Here is a 6,273-nt window from a genome sequence, read left to right as displayed (position 1 = left end):
ATACAGGAGGTTTTGGTGGCGGCACAAATTAATACCTTTACGGAGGTTTTGGAGAAAGCCCAGAGAATAGAAATTGCTAGGGCACAAGTGAGGGCTTTTCATGCAAAAAAGAGAGGGGTACCTAGTGGAAGTCAAGGGTAGGGACAAGGTGATCGAAATATGCCACCCTCTAAGGCGGGTCAAAGGGATGGTGGTAGGCAAATTTCGGGGACACCTAAGGAAATTTCTCCAAGCGGAGCCTCGAGTGGCAAGGGACAAGCAAGAGATGCCTCACAAGGAGGTCAGACCTCAGCCCCTCGAGTATCTTGCGGATACTGTGGGAAGACCAATCATACTGAAGATGATTGTTGGCGAAAGGCACGAAAATGTTTATGGTGTGGTAGTACCGAGCACCAACTTGCAACTTGCTCCCGTAGGTCACACCTAAACCTTGAACAAGCAAATGTAGGAGGAACTAAACCAAGGGTGCCAGCTAGAGTATACGTCTTGGACCAACAGGTAGTACCTGAACCACCGGAGGTAGTAGAAGGTACGAATCGTGTTTTCCTTTGTTTAGCTAACTTGTGGCTACGGTGAGACTTGGGAGCTAGAACGGATAAGCAAGAGAAATACCCTAAGTTGTTTACGACTAAAGGTAGGAATTTCGAGGTCGAAATTCTCTTAAGGGGGAGAGAGTGTGAGAACTTGTAAACTCTCTTATATTTTTCTTAAAATCCCCTTTTATTTGGATGATATTCCTTTATAATAGCCCTACTACTCAATCACCCCACAATAAGTGCAAATGAATATAGAATTAAGGGTTCACCCTTTTCGTTTTCAAGTTAGCGCGAATTAGGGTTTTTACGTCTATCCGTAGTGTGACTATCCGGTACGGAGTGGAGATCAAGTTTGGTGATTGAGAGTGATTTTTAGATGATATTAAGTGTGTGATTAGAAGTGGTAATAATGAGGTAGTGAATTATAAGTTAAAACCTTAGTATACGCGATTTAAGGAAAAACGGTTCGGACCGACGGGTGTCGCGCACTACCGATTGAACACACCACTTGAACGCTACTCTATTACCTCAATCTCCTTACTTTTATGTCAACAAAAATCACCCCAAAATGCCCTTCAAGGCAGCCAAAATTCTTGACCCCAAGAGAGAGAGAAAAGAAAAAAATTTGTGAGAACCTAAGTGTGACAAGTGTTAGCCATTTAAGGCCCTTTGACCAAGCCAACTTTCTTACCTTCTTATCTTCATTTTAGCTCATTTCTTCACCATTTTTTTTATTGTTTGGCCGAGAACAAGGAGAGGGAGAAAGAGTGAAGAGAGTTTCTATTTCCAACCTCAAATCAAGAGTTGTGAGTGAAACCAAGAAAAACTAAACCGATTAACTTCTAGGTTGAGAGCTTGGGAAGCTTAATGAACCCAAAATTTCAAGGAGAAGTGGAGGATAACTCTAGCAAGCTTTGTTTTTGAGGTAATATGGCTGAATACTCTTTTCTTTTTCCTTAATCATGTTGGAGTTGCTTAGTAGCTTGTATTTGTGGTTGTAATGCTTATATCAAGTGATTTTGGATGGTTGGGGTGATAAATTTGAGTTAGGGTTTGAATGATTCACTTATCATACTTGTTGTATGGGTGATATATGATGTATATAAGTTTGTATAAGAGGTGGTAGTGATGGTTTCAAGTTAAAAATGAGATTTATACCTTGATTGTAGCAAATTTCCAGAATTGAAGTTAAGGTATACCTTGTTCTGCCCGGTTCTAGTTCACTATGTTAGAGGCCGAATTAGGCTTGGTATAAAACATGAAAGTTGTATAGAATGATGTTTTATAGGTGCTCGTAAAATTTCAACTCAATTTGAGTACTGTACTATCTAAAAAGACAAAAATACCCCTGACTGCCATAGGTAGAATGTTGGGACAGTTTTGACATTTCACCAACCTGACCGCGTCTGTTCACCCTGATGCGTAGTGAATTAGTATTTGTCCAAAACATAAAAGTTGTATTGCTATGTCTTAGCTTTCCAACGCCCCTAAAAACGCCTCAATCAGACTTCGGTAACCTGAGTTATTGTCGTTTAACCATAGTGCGGTTAGCTAACCGTTTGTGAGATTCTGGTTTTGTACATTGCAATTTTGACCTAGCTACACTACGAACTGGACTGAGTGGTCTGAATCAAAGTTGTAGCCCTTTATCTTATCTTCAAAATGGTATAAATTTCATTCCAATCCAATAAGCGTAGCCTTGGTTGTGTCCCTTACGCAAAACAACGTCAAATCTGTCTTTTGTTTCTTAATTCAAACTTCATTTCCGCACATGTTCCTAGCTTGATTTTGTACTCGTATGACTTTGAGCCTATTGAATGGCTATTGAACTGAGATTAGTTTGTGTGTGACTTTGGGACTGATTGAGGAAACGGATGAAGCCATAAATGGCTAGAAAATAGGTAAATACAAAGGGCGTGCTGCCCAAATTTACGCTCGAGGGCTAGGTAGATATACTTGCGATACGAGTAAGGCTTGAGAGCGAATACCACTTGAACCATCTAGGATATTTGCGTCTTCGTTTATCAAGATATATAAATTAGAATTTTGCCGACCTTGTACCCTTGGGAAAATGAAATTTACGACTCATAGAAATACGTTTTCTCCATTTCTTCGACTTAAATGGTATTTCAAGTGTAATTGTTTCAAAATAAGAGCGAGTATGAATTTTTCAGAATTTGATAAGTATCGTGAATACTACTTAAGCGAATTGCATTTACTTGATTTTCTTGAAACGAAACTCCTATGTTTCGAACTCTAGAGAGTTTTACATTCACAAATGATATTTTATCGTAGATTTGGACTCCAACCAAGGAGTTGGACTTGAACGTGACTTTCGAGAGGCACTAGACCTTTGGTGAGTGCTTCCAAATACCTGATTGAACTGGACACTTGTCTTCAATACTTGACCAATGTGATTTAATGATATGTCATTTGTTTGATCGGGCAAGAGTCAACTTTATCGCACTTGCCCTAATATGAGATATACTATTTATTGTTGCCATGAATTTGAGATATTGGTGTACATAGTGCGCACTTCCTGGAATTCCAAAAACTCTGTGGCGAGTTACTCGAGTCGAGCCGGCAAGGGCTTGGTCGATTGGGTAACGAACCCTGGGTCTTTTGTTTTGTCGAGTGGAGTGATATCTCCTCGACTAATCGGTATACTCGAGTATTACCACCAGTGTTTATTGAGGATTTTAGGCCCAGTAGGGGGTTTGGATGGTGGACGGAGAGTAGTTTAAGTGGTGCTCTACTGGATTGGTTACTTACTTGAAAGTTGACGGAGTGTCAACTATTACTTGATCAAGCTCTGGTGACGAAATGGGAAGTTAGCTCCTGAGAGCCATCCATCATTATACTTTGGAATGATTAGTACTTATCGTGTTATTGTTTCATTTTGAAAGAAAACTTTACACTCGCTCACTTAGAGATTTGCTACTTGAAGTGTTATTGCCCACTGTTATGAACTTTTCATGCTCATTACTTTGCTATATTGACACTTGTACTTGTAACAATGGTCGATTTGCTATTTGGAACCTCACTGGACTTTTACCTCATTCCACGTCATTTGTTTTCCTTACAGGGGTTACGAGCGAGGCGTGAGACGTGTACAGACTAGCGTAGTCTAGTTATTTTGAATTGTGAATTTGTACTCACGCTGTACCCGACTAGGGTTGATTGTACTCGAGTTGTAAACATTTTGAAGTATTGTGGTGTGTAGAAGCTTTGTATCCGGATTTGAGCATCAATGTATATATTACGTTGAAGTGGATGTGTTATTCATTTTCTATGGATGTACGTTATTTTTCTTGAGCTATGAGTGAGTGAGTCCTGGCGAGAGTTGGGCAGGCGGTCCGCTAAATCCTAGGGTACGCCCTAGGGGGAGGTGGGGCCGTCACAGTGTCTTCTAGAGAGTTTTAGTGGTTTGAGTCTAGTTTCCAACGGTATAAATTTTTCAATTTTTGGACTTGCATATCTCGAGATACAATTTTTTCAAGTAGTGCCGCTCTAAACTGGAAATTTTCTGTTTCAAACATGTACTTCTTTTTAAGAACTTTCCACCTTCCTTTGCGATTGTTGGACTGTTTTAGGTGTAATTTCATGGTTGAATACACGGTTCCTTTGGAATTTTAAACTTTCATTTCAAATCTTGGTTTCCGAAGGTTAAACCTCTCTTGATGCATTTTCTTGGTCATATAACTCCCTTGATTTATAGCACCTCTCTTCATACTTGAATTAGGGACTTCAACCCCTATTCTTATGGTCTTGATTTCCACGAGTTTGAATTCTAAAAAGGGAGTGTTTGATTAAAGTAATTCTTGGTGAATTTCACTAGTTTTATACTTGAACCTTGGAACCTTAACCTTGGCATTTACTTTGAAAACGAGTTGAGTTTTGGACGAGTTTGGACTCTATTAGTTTGAAAATGTGAAAGTTCCTTATATTTTAACTTGTGAGTCATGAGATTTGAAGTTCTTGGGAGATGAAAACCATTTACCCTTTTTCTCGATTTTCGGACCAAAAGTGAAAATGGAACTTTCTTTTAAATTTGAGATTTCTTACCACAATTTGAATCAAAAACAACCTTTGAGCTCTCTTTGAGCATTATTCCAATGTTTGAGCTAGAAAAGCTTCTTTAACTTGATTCGAACTTGTGACCTTGAGAGTGGGTAGTGAGAAAATGTCTTTCTTTTTAACCTTGGTCGAGCATCTAAGTAATTATGATTGTACATGTCTCAAGTGGTCACGAGGACGCTGAGGAGCTCGTCTGACTTCACTTCACTCTTGTTTTTGCCCTTGACTTGTGGTGAGTGTCAAGTGCATGTTAAATGCTTATATGTTTGAAATGATATGTGTACAATTACTATACATGATGCGTGAACTTGCCAAGACGAGGGTGTACTTTATCGCCCTCGCCCTCTCTCTCTCTCCTCATTACATGATACTTGTTAAATGAATATATGTGACTTGTACTTGTATATGAACATGTTTAACTCGTGAGCACCGAGCGGAAGCACGTACCACACCCTGTTCGGGGTGGGAGGTGCCTCTCATACCGACTCAGAGCCATATACAATTCTAAATCGATTGGAGCGATGTCTCATCGACCACTTGTACTTCTGGGGAGCACTGTGACGACCCCACTGCACCCAGAGGCGTACCAAAGGGCTCAGCGGACCGTCTGCCTATCTCGCGCTAGGACTAAAAAACGCAAAGCAATAGAAGCTATATAAACCAAAATAGTACTATTTACAATATATACATTGGCAAAAGAGTTCTATTTACACCCTCAAAAGTAGATATTCAGACCACTACATCCCCTTATGATTATAACAAAAATTAGAAAGTAGACCCGAAGAAGGGTCCTTACACGGATCAATATAACAAGAAGAACCATTTTAATTGTTCGGCTATTACAGACTAAACCTAGCTATACTAGTGACAGTGCCAAAGAGTCTCCCGTATCGACCCTTGTTAAGGAAATAAAGGAAAAGGGGTAAGCAATAAACTTTGTAAGTAAACTGGGGTAAAAACGTAAATGGCACATCAAGACGAACAATTACGTCACAAAGATACCAAGTCAAAAGCAAACGAAATAATAGCACAAGTTAAGGATACAGGTTGGCTCCAAAGCCAAGTTATTTGCCATGTGTGACCTCCTGTCGACACTCCGTCGACCACAAATAAGGGTCCGTAAAACTCCACTTGTACTCCCACCGTACCCCTTATCACCCTCACTGGCCAGTCAACCGCACGAAATTGCTCGAGCAATCAAAACGAAATCAAACTTGGTTCACAAATGTGGTGACCTCAAGACTAGGTTGGACTGACTTCGACCAAGTCCTGGCCGACTCGAATAGTCCGTCTAGATCTTGAGATCGGGCCCCAAACTCATCATATTTCATAATTCACAAAAGTCACCCCGAGCTACAAGCTCAAGGGGTTCAGTCCCAAAACAATTCATATACACATGTCATGTACAAATACATGTGCAAATTAGGGTTTAGGTCGAGTGTGATAAAGTACACCCTTGCCTAAGTACCCTTTCATCCACATCAAAGCACATAAGCGAGTTATACATAGAAACGGCCCGAATACTTACGTAAAGAACAAGTATAGCAAAAGTGCGAAAATCACGTCGCGTGCGACAGCTAGTAAGTCCCACTGGCTCCGCCTAGCCTGCTACTGTCTGTAATAAAAGGTTGTACCATATTATTCGACAAACGGCTACTAA

Source organism: Coffea arabica, chromosome 6e, assembly GCF_036785885.1.
Source record: "Coffea arabica cultivar ET-39 chromosome 6e, Coffea Arabica ET-39 HiFi, whole genome shotgun sequence".
NCBI lineage: Eukaryota > Viridiplantae > Streptophyta > Magnoliopsida > Gentianales > Rubiaceae > Coffea > Coffea arabica.
The sequence above is the reverse complement of the archived record's forward strand: the minus strand, read 5'-3'. Positions refer to the sequence as shown.